Source organism: Hydractinia symbiolongicarpus, chromosome 4 (assembly GCF_029227915.1).
Source record: "Hydractinia symbiolongicarpus strain clone_291-10 chromosome 4, HSymV2.1, whole genome shotgun sequence".
In the NCBI taxonomy this organism is placed as follows: Eukaryota; Metazoa; Cnidaria; class Hydrozoa; order Anthoathecata; family Hydractiniidae; genus Hydractinia; species Hydractinia symbiolongicarpus.
In genome coordinates this window covers 31629231-31650156 of record NC_079878.1, presented here as the reverse complement: position 1 = coordinate 31650156, position 20926 = coordinate 31629231, and the positions used below count along the sequence as shown (strand labels likewise).

The 20926-nt window shown below is 36.7% G+C and overlaps 1 long non-coding RNA gene across 2 annotated transcripts; it reads left to right on the top strand.

Annotated features, from left to right (window-relative positions):
• Positions 1 to 13038: 13038 nt before the first annotated feature.
• Positions 13039 to 20905, top strand: LOC130640701 (uncharacterized). Of its 2 annotated transcripts, XR_008982383.1 has the most exons (4): positions 13039 to 13292; positions 14511 to 14715; positions 16746 to 16950; positions 20781 to 20905. It is a non-coding gene; the product is annotated as an uncharacterized LOC130640701 (long non-coding RNA). The 2 variants fall into 2 exon arrangements; XR_008982382.1 differs by lacking the exon at positions 20781 to 20905 and having other exon boundaries at positions 13040 to 13292; positions 16746 to 17074.
• The last annotated feature ends 21 nt before the right edge of the window (positions 20906 to 20926 follow it).

Sequence of the window (20926 nt, the reverse complement as noted above, 5' to 3'; positions counted from 1 at the left end):
AATTTAAAAATTCGTTCGGGAAATGAGTTTACTCACTGGGTACTTTCCTTGTATACTTTTGACTATACGGGCCGTGTCCGGGATTTACGGGAAATTGCGGGTTTTCGTTTGCCGGCGATTAAACTTCTTTTATTCAGCGTCTTATCAAAAATGAAAACATTTTTAAAAACTACAAGTCTCATGGGCTTTAGTGGTGAAATAATAATTTAAAAAATCGTTTGGGAAATGAGTTTACTCCCTGGGTACTTTCTTTGTGTACTTTTGACTATACGGGCCGAGTCCGGGATTTACGGGAAATCGCAGGTTTTCATTTGCCGGCGATTAAACTACTTTTATTCAGCGTCTCATCAAAAATGAAAACATTTTTGAAAACTACAAGTCTCATGCGTTTTAGTGGTGAAAAAATAATTTAAAAATTCGTTAGGGAAATGAGTTTACTCACTGGGTACTTTCCTTGTATACTTTTGACTATACGGGCCGAGACCGGGATTTACGGGAAATTGCGGGTTTTCGTTTGCCGGCCATTAAACTTCTTTTATTCAGCGTCTCATCAAAAATGAAAACATTTTTAAAAACTACAAGTCTCATGGGCTTTAGTGGTGAAATAATAATTTAAAAAATCGTTTGGGAAATGAGTTTACTCCCTGGGTACTTTTTTGTATACTTTTGACTATACGGGCCGAGTACGGGATTTAGGGGAAATCGCAGGTTTTCGTTTGCCGGCGATTAAACTTCTTTTATTCAGCGTCTCATCAAAAATGAAAACATTTTTGAAAACTACAAGTCTCATACGTTTTAGTGGTGAAAAAATAATTTAAAAATTCGTTCGGGAAATGAGTTTACTCACTGGGTACTTTCCTTGTATACTTTTAACTATACGGGCCGAGTCCGGGATTTACGGGAAATCGCGGGTTTTCGTTTGCCGGCGATTAACCTTCTTTTATTCAGCGTCTCATCAAATATGAAAACATTTTTAAAAACTACAAGTCTCATGCGTTTATGTTGTGAAATAATAATTTAAAAAATCGTTTGGGAAATGAGTTTACTCCCTGGGTACTTTCTTTGTATACTTTTGACTATACGGGCCGAGTCCAGGATTTACGGGAAATCGCAGGTTTTCGTTTGCCGGCAATTAAACTTCTTTTATTCAGCGTCTCATCAAAAATGAAAACATTTTTAAAAACTACAAGTCTCATGCGTTTTAGTGGTGAAAAAGTAATTTAAAAAAACGTTCGGGAAATGAGTTTACTCCCTGGGTACTTCCTTTGTATACTTTTGACTATACGGGCCAAGCCCGGGATTTACGGGAAATCGCGGGTTTTTGTTTGCCGGCGATTAAACTTCTTTTATTCAGCGTCTCATCAAAAATGAAAACATTTTTCAAAACTACAAGTCTTATGCGTTTAAGTGGTTAAAAAATAATTTAAAAAATCGTTCTGGAAATGAGTTTACTCACAGGGTACTCTCTTTGTATACTTTTGACTATACGGGCCGAGTCCGGGATTTACGGGAAATCGCAGGTTTTCGTTTTCCGGCGATTAAACTTCTTTTATTCCGCGTCTCATCAAAAATGAAAACATTTTTGAAAACTACAAGTCTCATGCGTTTTAGTGGTAAAAAAATAATTTAAAAAATCGTTCGGGATATGAATTTACTCCCTGGGTACTTTCTTTGTATACTTTTGACTATACGGGCCGAGTCCGGGATTTACGGGAAGTCGCGGGTTTTTGTTTGCCGGCGATTAAACTTCTTTTATTTCGCGTCTCATCAAAAATGAAAACATTTTTGAAAACTACAAGTCTCAAGCGTTTTAGTGGTGAAAAGTTAATTGAAAAAATCGTTTTGGAAATGAGTTTTCTCAAAGGGTACTTTCTTTGTATACATTTGACTATACGGGCCAAGCCCGGGATTTACGGGAAATCGCGGGTTTTCGTTTGCCGGCGATTAAACCACTTTCATTAAGGGTCTCATCAAAAATGAAAACATTTTTGAAAACTACAAGTCTCATGCGTTTTAGTGGTGAAAAAATAATTTAAAAATTCGTTCGGGAAATGAGTTTACTCACTGGGTACTTTCCTTGTATACTTTTGACTATACGGGCCGAGTCCGGGATTTACGGGAAATTGCGGGTTTTCGTTTGCCGGCGATTAAACTTCTTTTATTCAGCGTCTTATCAAAAATGAAAACATTTTTAAAAACTACAAGTCTCATGGGCTTTAGTGGTGAAATAATAATTTAAAAAATCGTTTGGGAAATGAGTTTACTCCCTGGGTACTTTCTTTGTGTACTTTTGACTATACGGGCCGAGTCCGGGATTTACGGGAAATCGCAGGTTTTCATTTGCCGGCGATTAAACTACTTTTATTCAGCGTCTCATCAAAAATGAAAACATTTTTGAAAACTACAAGTCTCATGCGTTTTAGTGGTGAAAAAATAATTTAAAAATTCGTTAGGGAAATGAGTTTACTCACTGGGTACTTTCCTTGTATACTTTTGACTATACGGGCCGAGACCGGGATTTACGGGAAATTGCGGGTTTTCGTTTGCCGGCCATTAAACTTCTTTTATTCAGCGTCTCATCAAAAATGAAAACATTTTTAAAAACTACAAGTCTCATGGGCTTTAGTGGTGAAATAATAATTTAAAAAATCGTTTGGGAAATGAGTTTACTCCCTGGGTACTTTTTTGTATACTTTTGACTATACGGGCCGAGTACGGGATTTAGGGGAAATCGCAGGTTTTCGTTTGCCGGCGATTAAACTTCTTTTATTCAGCGTCTCATCAAAAATGAAAACATTTTTGAAAACTACAAGTCTCATGCGTTTTAGTGGTGAAAAAATAATTTAAAAAATCGTTCGAGAAATGAGTTTACACCCTGGGTACTTTCTTTGTATACTATTTACTATACGGGCCGAGTCCGGGATTTACGGGAAATCGCAGGTTTTTGTTTGCCGGCGATTAAACTTCTTTTATTCAGCGTCTCATCAAAAATGAAAACATTTTTAAAAACTACAAGTCTCATACGTTTTAGTGGTGAAAAAATAATTTAAAAATTCGTTCGGGAAATGAGTTTACTCACTGGGTACTTCCTTTGTATACTTTTGACTATACGGGCCAAGCCCGGGATTTACGGGAAATCGCGGGTTTTTGTTTGCCGGCGATTAAACTTCTTTTATTCAGCGTCTCATCAAAAATGAAAACATTTTTCAAAACTACAAGTCTTATGCGTTTAAGTGGTTAAAAAATAATTTAAAAAATCGTTCTGGAAATGAGTTTACTCACAGGGTACTCTCTTTGTATACTTTTGACTATACGGGCCGAGTCCGGGATTTACGGGAAATCGCAGGTTTTCGTTTTCCGGCGATTAAACTTCTTTTATTCCGCGTCTCATCAAAAATGAAAACATTTTTGAAAACTACAAGTCTCATGCGTTTTAGTGGTAAAAAAATAATTTAAAAAATCGTTCGGGATATGAATTTACTCCCTGGGTACTTTCTTTGTATACTTTTGACTATACGGGCCGAGTCCGGGATTTACGGGAAGTCGCGGGTTTTTGTTTGCCGGCGATTAAACTTCTTTTATTTCGCGTCTCATCAAAAATGAAAACATTTTTGAAAACTACAAGTCTCAAGCGTTTTAGTGGTGAAAAGTTAATTGAAAAAATCGTTTTGGAAATGAGTTTTCTCAAAGGGTACTTTCTTTGTATACATTTGACTATACGGGCCAAGCCCGGGATTTACGGGAAATCGCGGGTTTTCGTTTGCCGGCGATTAAACCACTTTCATTAAGGGTCTCATCAAAAATGAAAACATTTTTGAAAACTACAAGTCTCATGCGTTTTAGTGGTGAAAAAATAATTTAAAAATTCGTTCGGGAAATGAGTTTACTCACTGGGTACTTTCCTTGTATACTTTTGACTATACGGGCCGAGTCCGGGATTTACGGGAAATTGCGGGTTTTCGTTTGCCGGCGATTAAACTTCTTTTATTCAGCGTCTTATCAAAAATGAAAACATTTTTAAAAACTACAAGTCTCATGGGCTTTAGTGGTGAAATAATAATTTAAAAAATCGTTTGGGAAATGAGTTTACTCCCTGGGTACTTTCTTTGTGTACTTTTGACTATACGGGCCGAGTCCGGGATTTACGGGAAATCGCAGGTTTTCATTTGCCGGCGATTAAACTACTTTTATTCAGCGTCTCATCAAAAATGAAAACATTTTTGAAAACTACAAGTCTCATGCGTTTTAGTGGTGAAAAAATAATTTAAAAATTCGTTAGGGAAATGAGTTTACTCACTGGGTACTTTCCTTGTATACTTTTGACTATACGGGCCGAGACCGGGATTTACGGGAAATTGCGGGTTTTCGTTTGCCGGCCATTAAACTTCTTTTATTCAGCGTCTCATCAAAAATGAAAACATTTTTAAAAACTACAAGTCTCATGGGCTTTAGTGGTGAAATAATAATTTAAAAAATCGTTTGGGAAATGAGTTTACTCCCTGGGTACTTTTTTGTATACTTTTGACTATACGGGCCGAGTACGGGATTTAGGGGAAATCGCAGGTTTTCGTTTGCCGGCGATTAAACTTCTTTTATTCAGCGTCTCATCAAAAATGAAAACATTTTTGAAAACTACAAGTCTCATGCGTTTTAGTGGTGAAAAAATAATTTAAAAAATCGTTCGAGAAATGAGTTTACACCCTGGGTACTTTCTTTGTATACTATTTACTATACGGGCCGAGTCCGGGATTTACGGGAAATCGCAGGTTTTTGTTTGCCGGCGATTAAACTTCTTTTATTCAGCGTCTCATCAAAAATGAAAACATTTTTAAGAACTACAAGTCTCATACGTTTTAGTGGTGAAAAAATAATTTAAAAATTCGTTCGGGAAATGAGTTTACTCACTGGGTACTTTCCTTGTATACTTTTAACTATACGGGCCGAGTCCGGGATTTACGGGAAATCGCGGGTTTTCGTTTGCCGGCGATTAACCTTCTTTTATTCAGCGTCTCATCAAATATGAAAACATTTTTAAAAACTACAAGTCTCATGCGTTTATGTTGTGAAATAATAAATTAAAAAATCGTTTGGGAAATGAGTTTACTCCCTGGGTACTTTCTTTGTATACTTTTGACTATACGGGCCGAGTCCAGGATTTACGGGAAATCGCAGGTTTTCGTTTGCCGGCGATTAAACTTCTTTTATTCAGCGTCTCATCAAAAATGAAAACATTTTTAAAAACTACAAGTCTCATGCGTTTTAGTGGTGAAAAAGTAATTTAAAAAAACGTTCGGGAAATAAGTTTACTCCCTGGGTACTTCCTTTGTATACTTTTGACTATACGGGCCAAGCCCGGGATTTACGGGAAATCGCGGGTTTTTGTTTGCCGGCGATTAAACTTCTTTTATTCAGCATCTCATCAAAAATGAAAACATTTTTCAAAACTACAAGTCTTATGCGTTTAAGTGGTTAAAAAATAATTTAAAAAATCGTTCTGGAAATGAGTTTACTCACAGGGTACTCTCTTTGTATACTTTTGACTATACGGGCCGAGTCCGGGATTTACGGGAAATCGCAGGTTTTCGTTTTCCGGCGATTAAACTTCTTTTATTCCGCGTCTCATCAAAAATGAAAACATTTTTGAAAACTACAAGTCTCATGCGTTTTAGTGGTGAAAAAATAATTTAAAAAATCGTTCGGGAAATGAGTTTACTCCCTGGGTACTTTCTTTGTATACTTTTGACTATACGGGCCGAGTCCGGGATTTACGGGAAGTCGCGGGTTTTTGTTTGCCGGCGATTAAACTTCTTTTATTTCGCGTCTCATCAAAAATGAAAACATTTTTGAAAACTACAAGTCTCAAGCGTTTTAGTGGTGAAAAATTAATTGAAAAAATCGTTTTGGAAATGAGTTTTCTCAAAGGGTACTTTCTTTGTATACATTTGACTATACGGGCCAAGCCCGGGATTTACGGGAAATCGCGGGTTTTCGTTTGCCGGCGATTAAACCACTTTCATTAAGGGTCTCATCAAAAATGAAAACATTTCTGAAATCTACAAGTCTCATGCGTTCTAGTGGTGAAAAAATAATTTAAAAATTCGTTCGGGAAATGAGTTTACTCACTGGGTACTTTCCTTGTATACTTTTGACTATACGGGCCGAGTCCGGGATTTACGGGAAATCGCAGGTTTTCGTTTGCCGGCGATTAAACTTCTTTTATTCAGCGTCTTATCAAAAATGAAAACATTTTTAAAAACTACAAGTCTCATGGGCTTTAGTGGTGAAATAATAATTTAAAAAATCGTTTGGGAAATGAGTTTACTCCCTGGGTACTTTCTTTGTGTACTTTTGACTATACGGGCCGAGTCCGGGATTTACGGGAAATCGCAGGTTTTCATTTGCCGGCGATTAAACTACTTTTATTCAGCGTCTCATCAAAAATGAAAACATTTTTGAAAACTACAAGTCTCATGCGTTTTAGTGGTGAAAAAATAATTTAAAAATTCGTTACGTAAATGAGTTTACTCACTGGGTACTTTCCTTGTATACTTTTGACTATACGGGCCGAGACCGGGATTTACGGGAAATTGCGGGTTTTCGTTTGCCGGCCATTAAACTTCTTTTATTCAGCGTCTCATCAAAAATGAAAACATTTTTAAAAACTACAAGTCTCATGGGCTTTAGTGGTGAAATAATAATTTAAAAAATTGTTTGGGAAATGAGTTTACTCCCTGGGTACTTTTTTGTATACTTTTGACTATACGGGCCGAGTACGGGATTTACGAGAAATCGCAGGTTTTCGTTTGCCGGCGATTAAACTTCTTTTATTCAGCGTCTCATCAAAAATGAAAACATTTTTGAAAACTACAAGTCTCATGCGTTTTAGTGGTGAAAAAATAATTTAAAAAATCGTTCGAGAAATGAGTTTACACCCTGGGTACTTTCTTTGTATACTATTTACTATACGGGCCGAGTCCGGGATTTACGGGAAATCGCAGGTTTTTGTTTGCCGGCGATTAAACTTCTTTTATTCAGCGTCTCATCAAAAATGAAAACATTTTTAAAAACTACAAGTCTCATACGTTTTAGTGGGGAAAAAATAATTTAAAAATTCGTTCGGGAAATGAGTTTACTCACTGGGTACTTTCCTTGTATACTTTTAACTATACGGGCCGAGTCCGGGATTTACGGGAAATCGCGGGTTTTCGTTTGCCGGCGATTAACCTTCTTTTATTCAGCGTCTCATCAAATATGAAAACATTTTTAAAAACTACAAGTCTCATGCGTTTATGTTGTGAAATAATAATTTAAAAAATCGTTTGGGAAATGAGTTTACTCCCTGGGTACTTTCTTTGTATACTTTTGACTATACGGGCCGAGTCCAGGATTTACGGGAAATCGCAGGTTTTCGTTTGCCGGCGATTAAACTTCTTTTATTCAGCGTCTCATCAAAAATGAAAACATTTTTAAAAACTACAAGTCTCATGCGTTTTAGTGGTGAAAAAGTAATTTAAAAAAACGTTCGGGAAATGAGTTTACTCCCTGGGTACTTCCTTTGTATACTTTTGACTATACGGGCCAAGCCCGGGATTTACGGGAAATCGCGGGTTTTTGTTTGCCGGCGATTAAACTTCTTTTATTCAGCCTCTCATCAAAAATGAAAACATTTTTGAAAACTACAAGTCTCATGCGTTTTATTGGTGAAAAAATAATTTAAAAAATCGTTCGGGAAATGAGTTTACTCCCTGGGTACTTCCTTTGTATACTTTTGACTATACGGGCCAAGCCGGGATTTACGGGAAATCGCGGGTTTTCGTTTGCCGGCGATTAAACTTCTTTTATTCAGCGTCTTATCAAAAATGAAAACATTTTTAAAAACTACAAGTCTTATGCGTTTTAGTGGTTAAATAATAATTTAAAAAATCGTTCTGGAAATGAGTTTACTCACAGGGTACTTTCTTTGTATACATTCGACTATACGGGCCAAGCCCGGGATTTACGGGAAATCGCGGGTTTTCGTTTTCCGGCGATTAAACCTCTTTCGTTAAGCGTCTCATCAAAAATGAAAACATTTTTGAAAACTACAAGTCTCATGCGTTTTAGTGGTGAAAAAATAATTTAAAAAATCGTTCGGGAAATGAGTTTACACCCTGGGTACCCTCTTTGTATACTTTTGACTATACGGGCCGAGTCCGGGATTTACGGGAAAGCGCGGGTTTTCGTTTGCCGGCGATTAAACTTCTTTTATTCAGCGTCTCATCAAAAATGAAAACATTTTTAAAAACTACAAGTCTCATGCGTTTTAGTGGTGGAAAAGTAATTTAAAAAAACGTTCGGGAAATGAGTTTACTCCCTGGGTACTTCCTTTGTATACTTTTGACTATACGGGCCAAGCCCGGGATTTACGGGAAATCGCGGGTTTTTGTTTGCCGGCGATTAAACTTCTTTTATTCAGCCTCTCATCAAAAATGAAAACATTTTTGAAAACTACAAGTCTCATGCGTTTTATTGGTGAAAAAATAATTTAAAAAATCGTTCGGGAAATGAGTTTTTATCCCTGGGTACTTTCTTTGTATACTTTTGACTATACGGGCCAAGCCGGGATTTACGGGAAATCGCGGGTTTTCGTTTGCCGGCGATTAAACTTCTTTTATTCAGCGTCTCGTCAAAAATGAAAACATTTTTAAAAACTACAAGTCTTATGCGTTTTAGTGGTTAAAAAATAATTTAAAAAATCGTTCTGGAAATGAGTTTACTCACAGGGTACTTTCTTTGTATACATTCGACTATACGGGCCAAACCCGGGATTTACGGGAAATCGCGGGTTTTCGTTTTCCGGCGATTAAACCTCTTTCATTAAGCGTCTCATCAAAAATGAAAACATTTTTGAAAACTACAAGTCTCATGCGTTTTAGTGGTGAAAAAATAATTTAAAAAATCGTTCGGGAAATGAGTTTACACCCTGGGTACTCTCTTTGTATACTTTTGACTATACGGGCCGAGTCCGGGATTTACGGGAAATCGCAGGTTTTCGTTTGACGGCGATTAAACTTCTTTTATTCAGCGTCTCATCAAAAATGAAAACATTTTTGAAAACTACAAGTCTTATGCGTTTTAGTGGTTAAAAAATAATTTAAAAAATCGTTCTGGAAATGAGTTTACTCACAGGGTACTTTCTTTATATACATTCGACTATACGGGCCAAGCCCGGGATTTACGGGAAATCGCGGGTTTTCGTTTTCCGGCGATTAAACCTCTTTCATTAAGCGTCTCATCAAAAAAGAAAACATTTTTGAAAACTACAAGTCTCATGCGTTTTAGTGGTGAAAAAATAATTTAAAAAATCGTTTGGGAAATGAGTTTACACCCTGGGTACTCTCTTTGTATACTTTTGACTATACGGGCCGAGTCCGGGATTTACGGGAAATCGCAGGTTTTCGTTTTCCGGCGATTAAACTTCTTTTATTCAGCGTCTCATCAAAAATGAAAACATTTTTGAAAACTACAAGTCTCATGCGTTTTAGTGGTGAAAAAATAATTTAAAAAATCGTTCGGGAAATGAGTTTACACCCTGGGTACTCTCTTTGTATACTTTTGACTATACGGGCCGAGTCCGGGATTTACGGGAAATCGCAGGTTTTCGTTTGCCGGCGATTAAACTTCTTTTATTCAGCGTCTCATATAAAATGAAAACATTTTTGAAAACTACAAGTCTCATGCGTTTTAGTGGTGAAAAAATAATTTAAAAATTCGTTAGGGAAATGAGTTTACTCACTGGGTACTTTCCTTGTATACTTTTGACTATACGGGCCGAGACCGGGATTTACGGGAAATTGCGGGTTTTCGTTTGCCGGCGATTAAACTTCTTTTATTCAGCGTCTCATCAAAAATGAAAACATTTTTAAAAACTACAAGTCTCATGGGCTTTAGTGGTGAAATAATAATTTAAAAAATCGTTTGGGAAATGAGTTTACTCCCTGGTTACTTTCTTTGTATACTTTTGACTATACGGGCCGAGTACGGGATTTACGGGAAATCGCAGGTTTTCGTTTGCCGGCGATAAAACTTCTTTTATTCAGCGTCTCATCAAAAATGAAAATATTTTTGAAAACTACAAGTCTCATGCGTTTTAGTGGTGAAAAAAAAATTTAAAAAATCGTTCGGGAAATGAGTTTACTTCCTGGGTACTTTCCTTGTATACTTTTAACTATACCGGCCGAGTACGGGATTTACGGGAAATCGCAGGTTTTCGTTTGCCGGCGATTAAACTTCTTTTATTCAGCGTCTCATCAAAAATGAAAACATTTTTGAAAACTACAAGTCTCATGCGTTTTAGTGGTGAGAAAAAAATTTAAAAAATCGTTCGGGAAATGAGTTTACTTCCTGGGTACTTTCCTTGTATACTTTTAACTATACCGGCCGAGTCCGGAATTTACGGGAAATCGCGGGTTTTCGTTTGCCGGCGATTAACCTTCTTTTATTCAGCGTCTTATCAAAAATGAAAACATTTTTGAAAACTACAAGTCTCATGCGTTTTAGTGGTGAAAAAAAAATTTAAAAAATCGTTCGGGAAATGAGTTTACTTCCTGGGTACTTTCCTTGTATACTTTTAACTATACCGGCCGAGTACGGGATTTACGGGAAATCGCAGGTTTTCGTTTGCCGGCGATTAAACTTCTTTTATTCAGCGTCTCATCAAAAATGAAAACATTTTTGAAAACTACAAGTCTCATGCGTTTTAGTGGTGAGAAAAAAATTTAAAAAATCGTTCGGGAAATGAGTTAACTTCCTGGGTACTTTCCTTGTATACTTTTAACTATACCGGCCGAGTCCGGAATTTACGGGAAATCGCGGGTTTTCGTTTTCCGGCGATTAAACCTCTTTCATTAAGCGTCTCATCAAAAATGAAAACATTTTTGAAAACTACAAGTCTCATGCGTTTTAGTGGTGAAAAAATAATTTAAAAAATCGTTCGGGAAATGAGTTTACACCCTGGGTACTCTCTTTGTATACTTTTGACTATACGGGCCGAGTCCGGGATTTACGGGAAATCGCAGGTTTTCGTTTGACGGCGATTAAACTTCTTTTATTCAGCGTCTCATCAAAAATGAAAACATTTTTGAAAACTACAAGTCTTATGCGTTTTAGTGGTTAAAAAATAATTTAAAAAATCGTTCTGGAAATGAGTTTACTCACAGGGTACTTTCTTTATATACATTCGACTATACGGGCCAAGCCCGGGATTTACGGGAAATCGCGGGTTTTCGTTTTCCGGCGATTAAACCTCTTTCATTAAGCGTCTCATCAAAAAAGAAAACATTTTTGAAAACTACAAGTCTCATGCGTTTTAGTGGTGAAAAAATAATTTAAAAAATCGTTTGGGAAATGAGTTTACACCCTGGGTACTCTCTTTGTATACTTTTGACTATACGGGCCGAGTCCGGGATTTACGGGAAATCGCAGGTTTTCGTTTTCCGGCGATTAAACTTCTTTTATTCAGCGTCTCATCAAAAATGAAAACATTTTTGAAAACTACAAGTCTCATGCGTTTTAGTGGTGAAAAAATAATTTAAAAAATCGTTCGGGAAATGAGTTTACACCCTGGGTACTCTCTTTGTATACTTTTGACTATACGGGCCGAGTCCGGGATTTACGGGAAATCGCAGGTTTTCGTTTGCCGGCGATTAAACTTCTTTTATTCAGCGTCTCATATAAAATGAAAACATTTTTGAAAACTACAAGTCTCATGCGTTTTAGTGGTGAAAAAATAATTTAAAAATTCGTTAGGGAAATGAGTTTACTCACTGGGTACTTTCCTTGTATACTTTTGACTATACGGGCCGAGACCGGGATTTACGGGAAATTGCGGGTTTTCGTTTGCCGGCGATTAAACTTCTTTTATTCAGCGTCTCATCAAAAATGAAAACATTTTTAAAAACTACAAGTCTCATGGGCTTTAGTGGTGAAATAATAATTTAAAAAATCGTTTGGGAAATGAGTTTACTCCCTGGTTACTTTCTTTGTATACTTTTGACTATACGGGCCGAGTACGGGATTTACGGGAAATCGCAGGTTTTCGTTTGCCGGCGATAAAACTTCTTTTATTCAGCGTCTCATCAAAAATGAAAACATTTTTGAAAACTACAAGTCTCATGCGTTTTAGTGGTGAAAAAAAAATTTAAAAAATCGTTCGGGAAATGAGTTTACTTCCTGGGTACTTTCCTTGTATACTTTTAACTATACCGGCCGAGTACGGGATTTACGGGAAATCGCAGGTTTTCGTTTGCCGGCGATTAAACTTCTTTTATTCAGCGTCTCATCAAAAATGAAAACATTTTTGAAAACTACAAGTCTCATGCGTTTTAGTGGTGAGAAAAAAATTTAAAAAATCGTTCGGGAAATGAGTTTACTTCCTGGGTACTTTCCTTGTATACTTTTAACTATACCGGCCGAGTCCGGAATTTACGGGAAATCGCGGGTTTTCGTTTGCCGGCGATTAACCTTCTTTTATTCAGCGTCTTATCAAAAATGAAAACATTTTTGAAAACTACAAGTCTCATGCGTTTTAGTGGTGAAAAAAAAATTTAAAAAATCGTTCGGGAAATGAGTTTACTTCCTGGGTACTTTCCTTGTATACTTTTAACTATACCGGCCGAGTACGGGATTTACGGGAAATCGCAGGTTTTCGTTTGCCGGCGATTAAACTTCTTTTATTCAGCGTCTCATCAAAAATGAAAACATTTTTGAAAACTACAAGTCTCATGCGTTTTAGTGGTGAGAAAAAAATTTAAAAAATCGTTCGGGAAATGAGTTAACTTCCTGGGTACTTTCCTTGTATACTTTTAACTATACCGGCCGAGTCCGGAATTTACGGGAAATCGCGGGTTTTCGTTTGCCGGCGATTAACCTTCTTTTATTCAGCGTCTCATCAAAAATGAAAACATTTTTAAAAACTACAAGTCTCATGGGCTTTAGTGGTGAAATAATAATTTAAAAAATCGTTTGGGAAATGAGTTTACTCCCTGGGTACATTCTTTGTATACTTTTGACTATACGGTCCGAGTCCAGGATTTACGGGAAATCGCAGGTTTTCGTTTACCGGCGATTAAACTTCTTTTATTCAGCGTCTCATCAAAAATGAAAACATTTTTAAAAACTACAAGTCTCATGCGTTTTAGTGGTGAAAAATAATTTAAAAAATCGTTCGGGAAATGAGTTTACTCCCTGGGTACTTTCTTTGTATACTTTTGACTATACGGACCGAGTCCGGGATTTACTACGGGAAATCGCAGGTTTTCGTTTGCCGGCGATTAAATTGCTTTTATTCAGCGTCTCATCAAAAATGAAAACATTCTTGAATACTACAAGTCTCATGCGTTTTAGTGGTGAAATAATAATTTAAAAAATCGTTTGGGAAATGAGTTTACTCCCTGGGTATTTTTTTTGTATACTTTTGACTATACGGGCCGAGTCCAGGATTTACGGGAAATCGCAGGTTTTCGTTTGCCGGCGATTAAACTTCTTTTATTCAGCGTCTCATCAAAAATGAAAACATTTTTAAAAACTACAAGTCTCATGCGTTTTAGTGGTGAAAAAAAAATTTAAAAAATCGTTCGGGAAATGAGTTTACTTCCTGGGTACTTTCCTTGTATACTTTTAACTATACCGGCCGAGTACGGGATTTACGGGAAATCGCAGGTTTTCGTTTGCCGGCGATTAAACTTCTTTTATTCAGCGTCTCATCAAAAATGAAAACATTTTTGAAAACTACAAGTCTCATGCGTTTTAGTGGTGAGAAAAAAATTTAAAAAATCGTTCGGGAAATGAGTTTACTTCCTGGGTACTTTCCTTGTATACTTTTAACTATACCGGCCGAGTCCGGAATTTACGGGAAATCGCGGGTTTTCGTTTGCCGGCGATTAACCTTCTTTTATTCAGCGTCTTATCAAAAATGAAAACATTTTTGAAAACTACAAGTCTCATGCGTTTTAGTGGTGAAAAAAAAATTTAAAAAATCGTTCGGGAAATGAGTTTACTTCCTGGGTACTTTCCTTGTATACTTTTAACTATACCGGCCGAGTACGGGATTTACGGGAAATCGCAGGTTTTCGTTTGCCGGCGATTAAACTTCTTTTATTCAGCGTCTCATCAAAAATGAAAACATTTTTGAAAACTACAAGTCTCATGCGTTTTAGTGGTGAGAAAAAAATTTAAAAAATCGTTCGGGAAATGAGTTAACTTCCTGGGTACTTTCCTTGTATACTTTTAACTATACCGGCCGAGTCCGGAATTTACGGGAAATCGCGGGTTTTCGTTTGCCGGCGATTAACCTTCTTTTATTCAGCGTCTCATCAAAAATGAAAACATTTTTAAAAACTACAAGTCTCATGGGCTTTAGTGGTGAAATAATAATTTAAAAAATCGTTTGGGAAATGAGTTTACTCCCTGGGTACATTCTTTGTATACTTTTGACTATACGGTCCGAGTCCAGGATTTACGGGAAATCGCAGGTTTTCGTTTACCGGCGATTAAACTTCTTTTATTCAGCGTCTCATCAAAAATGAAAACATTTTTAAAAACTACAAGTCTCATGCGTTTTAGTGGTGAAAAATAATTTAAAAAATCGTTCGGGAAATGAGTTTACTCCCTGGGTACTTTCTTTGTATACTTTTGACTATACGGACCGAGTCCGGGATTTACTACGGGAAATCGCAGGTTTTCGTTTGCCGGCGATTAAATTGCTTTTATTCAGCGTCTCATCAAAAATGAAAACATTCTTGAATACTACAAGTCTCATGCGTTTTAGTGGTGAAATAATAATTTAAAAAATCGTTTGGGAAATGAGTTTACTCCCTGGGTATTTTTTTTGTATACTTTTGACTATACGGGCCGAGTCCAGGATTTACGGGAAATCGCAGGTTTTCGTTTGCCGGCGATTAAACTTCTTTTATTCAGCGTCTCATCAAAAATGAAAACATTTTTAAAAACTACAAGTCTCATGCGTTTTAGTGGTGAAAAAGTAATTTAAAAAATCGTTCGGGAAATGAGTTTACTCCCTGGGTACTTTCTTTGTATACTTTTGACTATACGGGCCAAGCCCGAGATTTACGGGAAATCGCGGGTTTTTGTTTGCCGGCGATTAAACTTCTTTTATTCAGCCTCTCATCAAAAATGAAAACATTTTTGAAAACTACAAGTCTCATGCGTTTTATTGGTGAAAAAATAATTTAAAAAATCGTTCGGGAAATGAGTTTTTATCCCTGGGTACTTTCTTTGTATACTTTTGACTATACGGGCCAAGCCGGGATTTACGGGAAATCGCGGGTTTTCGTTTGCCGGCGATTAAACTTCTTTTATTCAGCGTCTCATCAAAAATGAAAACATTTTTAAAAACTACAAGTCTTATGCGTTTTAGTGGTTAAAAAATAATTTAAAAAATCGTTCTGGAAATGAGTTTACTCACAGGGTACTTTCTTTGTATACATTCGACTATACGGGCCAAACCCGGGATTTACGGGAAATCGCGGGTTTTCGTTTGCCGGCGATTAAACTTCTTTTATTCAGCGTCTCATCAAAAATGAAAACATTTTTAAAAACTACAAGTCTCATGGGCTTTAGTGGTGAAATAATAATTTAAAAAATCGTTTGGGAAATGAGTTTACTCCCTGGTTACTTTCTTTGTATACTTTTGACTATACGGGCCGAGTACGGGATTTACGGGAAATCGCAGGTTTTCGTTTGCCGGCGATAAAACTTCTTTTATTCAGCGTCTCATCAAAAATGAAAACATTTTTGAAAACTACAAGTCTCATGCGTTTTAGTGGTGAAAAAAAAATTTAAAAAATCGTTCGGGAAATGAGTTTACTTCCTGGGTACTTTCCTTGTATACTTTTAACTATACCGGCCGAGTACGGGATTTACGGGAAATCGCAGGTTTTCGTTTGCCGGCGATTAAACTTCTTTTATTCAGCGTCTCATCAAAAATGAAAACATTTTTGAAAACTACAAGTCTCATGCGTTTTAGTGGTGAGAAAAAAATTTAAAAAATCGTTCGGGAAATGAGTTTACTTCCTGGGTACTTTCCTTGTATACTTTTAACTATACCGGCCGAGTCCGGAATTTACGGGAAATCGCGGGTTTTCGTTTGCCGGCGATTAACCTTCTTTTATTCAGCGTCTTATCAAAAATGAAAACATTTTTGAAAACTACAAGTCTCATGCGTTTTAGTGGTGAAAAAAAAATTTAAAAAATCGTTCGGGAAATGAGTTTACTTCCTGGGTACTTTCCTTGTATACTTTTAACTATACCGGCCGAGTACGGGATTTACGGGAAATCGCAGGTTTTCGTTTGCCGGCGATTAAACTTCTTTTATTCAGCGTCTCATCAAAAATGAAAACATTTTTGAAAACTACAAGTCTCATGCGTTTTAGTGGTGAGAAAAAAATTTAAAAAATCGTTCGGGAAATGAGTTAACTTCCTGGGTACTTTCCTTGTATACTTTTAACTATACCGGCCGAGTCCGGAATTTACGGGAAATCGCGGGTTTTCGTTTGCCGGCGATTAACCTTCTTTTATTCAGCGTCTCATCAAAAATGAAAACATTTTTAAAAACTACAAGTCTCATGGGCTTTAGTGGTGAAATAATAATTTAAAAAATCGTTTGGGAAATGAGTTTACTCCCTGGGTACATTCTTTGTATACTTTTGACTATACGGTCCGAGTCCAGGATTTACGGGAAATCGCAGGTTTTCGTTTACCGGCGATTAAACTTCTTTTATTCAGCGTCTCATCAAAAATGAAAACATTTTTAAAAACTACAAGTCTCATGCGTTTTAGTGGTGAAAAATAATTTAAAAAATCGTTCGGGAAATGAGTTTACTCCCTGGGTACTTTCTTTGTATACTTTTGACTATACGGACCGAGTCCGGGATTTACTACGGGAAATCGCAGGTTTTCGTTTGCCGGCGATTAAATTGCTTTTATTCAGCGTCTCATCAAAAATGAAAACATTCTTGAATACTACAAGTCTCATGCGTTTTAGTGGTGAAATAATAATTTAAAAAATCGTTTGGGAAATGAGTTTACTCCCTGGGTATTTTTTTTTTATACTTTTGACTATACGGGCCGAGTCCAGGATTTACGGGAAATCGCAGGTTTTCGTTTGCCGGCGATTAAACTTCTTTTATTCAGCGTCTCATCAAAAATGAAAACATTTTTAAAAACTACAAGTCTCATGCGTTTTAGTGGTGAAAAAGTAATTTAAAAAATCGTTCGGGAAATGAGTTTACTCCCTGGGTACTTTCTTTGTATACTTTTGACTATACGGGCCAAGCCCGGGATTTACGGGAAATCGCGGGTTTTTGTTTGCCGGCGATTAAACTTCTTTTATTCAGCCTCTCATCAAAAATGAAAACATTTTTGAAAACTACAAGTCTCATGCGTTTTATTGGTGAAAAAATAATTTAAAAAATCGTTCGGGAAATGAGTTTTTATCCCTGGGTACTTTCTTTGTATACTTTTGACTATACGGGCCAAGCCGGGATTTACGGGAAATCGCGGGTTTTCGTTTGCCGGCGATTAAACTTCTTTTATTCAGCGTCTCATCAAAAATGAAAACATTTTTAAAAACTACAAGTCTTATGCGTTTTAGTGGTTAAAAAATAATTTAAAAAATCGTTCTGGAAATGAGTTTACTCACAGGGTACTTTCTTTGTATACATTCGACTATACGGGCCAAACCCGGGATTTACGGGAAATCGCGGGTTTTCGTTTTCCGGCGATTAAACCTCTTTCATTAAGCGTCTCATCAAAAATGAAAACATTTTTGAAAACTACAAGTCTCATGCGTTTTAGTGGTGAAAAAATAATTTAAAAAATCGTTCGGGAAATGAGTTTACACCCTGGGTACTCTCTTTGTATACTTTTGACTATACGGGCCGAGTCCGGGATTTACGGGAAATCGCAGGTTTTCGTTTGACGGCGATTAAACTTCTTTTATTCAGCGTCTCATCAAAAATGAAAACATTTTTGAAAACTACAAGTCTTATGCGTTTTAGTGGTTAAAAAATAATTTAAAAAATCGTTCTGGAAATGAGTTTACTCACAGGGTACTTTCTTTATATACATTCGACTATACGGGCCAAGCCCGGGATTTACGGGAAATCGCGGGTTTTCGTTTTCCGGCGATTAAACCTCTTTCATTAAGCGTCTCATCAAAAAAGAAAACATTTTTGAAAACTACAAGTCTCATGCGTTTTAGTGGTGAAAAAATAATTTAAAAAATCGTTTGGGAAATGAGTTTACACCCTGGGTACTCTCTTTGTATACTTTTGACTATACGGGCCGAGTCCGGGATTTACGGGAAATCGCAGGTTTTCGTTTTCCGGCGATTAAACTTCTTTTATTCAGCGTCTCATCAAAAATGAAAACATTTTTGAAAACTACAAGACTCATGCGTTTTAGTGGTGAAAAAATAATTTAAAAAATCGTTCGGGAAATGAGTTTACACCCTGGGTACTCTCTTTGTATACTTTTGACTATACGGGCCGAGTCCGGGATTTACGGGAAATCGCAGGTTTTCGTTTGCCGGCGATTAAACTTCTTTTATTCAGCCTCTCATATAAAATGAAAACATTTTTGAAAACTACAAGTCTCATGCGTTTTAGTGGTGAAAAAATAATTTAAAAATTCGTTAGGGAAATGAGTTTAATCACTGGGTACTTTCCTTGTATACTTTTGACTATACGGGCCGAGACCGGGATTTACGGGAAATTGCGGGTTTTCGTTTGCCGGCGATTAAACTTCTTTTATTCAGCGTCTCATCAAAAATGAAAACATTTTTAAAAACTACAAGTCTCATGGGCTTTAGTGGTGAAATAATAATTTAAAAAATCGTTTGGGAAATGAGTTTACTCCCTGGTTACTTTCTTTGTATACTTTTGACTATACGGGCCGAGTACGGGATTTACGGGAAATCGCAGGTTTTCGTTTGCCGGCGATAAAACTTCTTTTATTCAGCGTCTCATCAAAAATGAAAACATTTTTGAAAACTACAAGTCTCATGCGTTTTAGTGGTGAAAAAAAAATTTAAAAAATCGTTCGGGAAATGAGTTTACTTCCTGGGTACTTTCCTTGTATACTTTTAACTATACCGGCCGAGTACGGGATTTACGGGAAATCGCAGGTTTTCGTTTGCCGGCGATTAAACTTCTTTTATTCAGCGTCTCATCAAAAATGAAAACATTTTTGAAAACTACAAGTCTCATGCGTTTTAGTGGTGAGAAAAAAATTTAAAAAATCGTTCGGGAAATGAGTTTACTTCCTGGGTACTTTCCTTGTATACTTTTAACTATACCGGCCGAGTCCGGAATTTACGGGAAATCGCGGGTTTTCGTTTGGCGGCGATTAACCTTCTTTTATTCAGCGTCTTATCAAAAATGAAAACATTTTTGAAAACTACAAGTCTCATGCGTTTTAGTGGTGAAAAAAAAATTTATAAAATCGTTCGGGAAATGAGTTTACTTCCTGGGTACTTTCCTTGTATACTTTTAACTATACCGGCCGAGTACGGGATTTACGGGAAATCGCAGGTTTTCGTTTGCCGGCGATTAAACTTCTTTTATTCAGCGTCTCATCAAAAATGAAAACATTTTTGAAAACTACAAGTCTCATGCGTTTTAGTGGTGAAAAAATAATTTAAAAAATCGTTCGGGAAATGAGTTTACACCCTGGGTACTCTCTTTGTATACTTTTGACTATACGGGCCGAGTCCGGGATTTACGGGAAATCGCAGGTTTTCGTTTGCCGGCGATTAAACTTCTTTTATTCAGCGTCTCATATAAAATGAAAACATTTTTGAAAACTACAAGTCTCATGCGTTTTAGTGGTGAAAAAATAATTTAAAAATTCGTTAGGGAAATGAGTTTACTCACTGGGTACTTTCCTTGTATACTTTTGACTATACGGGCCGAGACCGGGATTTACGGGAAATTGCGGGTTTTCGTTTGCCGGCGATTAAACTTCTTTTATTCAGCGTCTCATCAAAAATGAAAACATTTTTAAAAACTACAAGTCTCATGGGCTTTAGTGGTGAAATAATAATTTAAAAAATCGTTCGGGAAATGAGTTTACTTCCTGGGTACTTTCCTTGTATACTTTTAACTATACCGGCCGAGTACGGGATTTACGGGAAATCGCAGGTTTTCGTTTGCCGGCGATTAAACTTCTTTTATTCAGCGTCTCATCAAAAATGAAAACATTTTTGAAAACTACAAGTCTCATGCGTTTTAGTGGTGAGAAAAAAATTTAAAAAATCGTTCGGGAAATGAGTTTACTTCCTGGGTACTTTCCTTGTATACTTTTAACTATACCGGCCGAGTCCGGAATTTACGGGAAATCGCGGGTTTATTCAGCGTCTTATCAAAAATGAAAACATTTTTGAAAACTACAAGTCTCATGCGTTTTAGTGGTGAAAAAAAAATTTAAAAAATCGTTCGGGAAATGAGTTTACTTCCTGGGTACTTTCCTTGTATACTTTTAACTATACCGGCCGAGTACGGGATTTACGGGAAATCGCAGGTTTTCGTTTGCCGGCGATTAAACTTCTTTTATTCAGCGTCTCATCAAAAATGAAAACATTTTTGAAAACTACAAGTCTCATGCGTTTTAGTGGTGAGAAAAAAATTTAAAAAATCGTTTGGGAAATGAGTTTACTCCCTGGGTACATTCTTTGTATACTTTTGACTATACGGTCCGAGTCCAGGATTTACGGGAAATCGCAGGTTTTCGTTTACCGGCGATTAAACTTCTTTTATTCAGCGTCTCATCAAAAATGAAAACATTTTTAAAAACTACAAGTCTCATGCGTTTTAGTGGTGAAAAATAATTTAAAAAATCGTTCGGGAAATGAGTTTACTCCCTGGGTACT